This window comes from Rana temporaria, chromosome 2 (genome assembly GCF_905171775.1).
Source record: "Rana temporaria chromosome 2, aRanTem1.1, whole genome shotgun sequence".
Classification (NCBI taxonomy): Eukaryota; Metazoa; Chordata; class Amphibia; order Anura; family Ranidae; genus Rana; species Rana temporaria.
The window spans coordinates 427,515,403-427,516,734 of NC_053490.1; the positions used below are offsets into that span (position 1 = coordinate 427,515,403).

At 54.3% G+C, this 1,332-nt stretch overlaps 1 non-coding gene across 1 annotated transcript; it reads right to left on the bottom strand.

The window, feature by feature from the left end:
• Positions 1-706: 706 nt before the first annotated feature.
• LOC120929875 lies at positions 707-865 on the bottom strand. Its single transcript, XR_005747539.1, has one exon. It is a non-coding gene; the product is annotated as a U1 spliceosomal RNA (small nuclear RNA).
• Between the last annotated feature and the right edge of the window lie 467 nt (positions 866-1,332).

Consider the following 1,332-nt stretch of genomic DNA (forward strand, 5'->3'; position numbering starts at 1 on the left):
GGGATAGTGGAGAGGAGAGTGAAAGAAGTGGCCATTGTGGTGAAACAATGACCAGGCCCTCCGGCCAGGAATAAAAAATTCCTCCGGTCCTAGCCAAAAGGCCCGGCCTAGGAGGCAGGTGCTAAAAAAAGCGTGTATCTGGTGCAGTGACCGTGGTATCCTTCAATCAATGTGTCCCTCACACACAGTGATCTTCAGATACCCCTGGACTGCCACTCCAGGGGCACATGCACCATAGGCTTTTCGTTCCATATCCGACCCCCCGACCGGCCAGTGCAGCCCTCCACCCCTGCCAGCTAGAGAGCCCTTCAAGGTTTTCTTGGGGAGAACTGCCGCTCAGGTAACAGCCTCCACCAATACTAGCCCCTCCAGACCCTCCGTCAACCCAGCGGATTTGCATGGCTCTGCCCCGTCTTACCACAGGGCATTACCAGCTCCTCCAACCGGATCGCTGACAGAGATGGCACTTACACCAGCCAGCCAGAAGGCCAGACTAGAACTCGGCAAAAAGACCAAGACCAAGCACAGCACCCATCCTCACCAGGAGCACCCTTCCAGATGGCTCAGACTCAACCATGGGCCGGCCCCCAGTATTCTGTCGGGCAGCACGGCATAGTCCCTGCTGAAACCATCCTTCCAGGTGCAATGACGTCATTGGATTGCATCCACCCTCCCCATGTAGGAGGTGCTTCAGCACTCCGCTGACAACTGATAAGGACAGATACCACACCCAGTCCCAGCCAAAAGGCCGAGAAGCGGCAGGGAAGACAACCACGATCAGCACGGCCTAGAGTGTGCAATAGCCGTGCCTCGCCCTGGGAGAACCACCTTCATGATCATGGTGTCTCCCCTGCCAGGTAAGTACATTAACACCGTCTGCATGGGGGCAGGAATCAGCAGGCACGCGTAACAATCGGCTTCAGCAGAATAAAATCAGATGCACGGCCCGGCAGAACACAGAAGTTGTTCAACTCGTGGTGACTCCAAGACACCCTAATTTGCATGTCTGTGAGGCACGTGTATCAATCGACTTCATCAAAACAATATCAGAAGCACGGCCCAGCAGAACACAGATGCTCTTCAACTCATGGTGACTCCAAGACATCCTAATTTGCATGTCTGTGCAGCTGCATGGGGGCAGGAATCAGCAGGCACGCGTAACAATCGGGAACACAGATGCTCTTCAACTCATGGTGACTCCAAGACATCCTAATTTGCATGTCTGTGCAGCTGCATGGGGGCAGGAATCAGCAGGCACGCGTAACAATCGGCTTCATCAGAATAAAATCAGATGCACGGCAGGGCAGAACACAGAAGTTGTTCAACTCATGG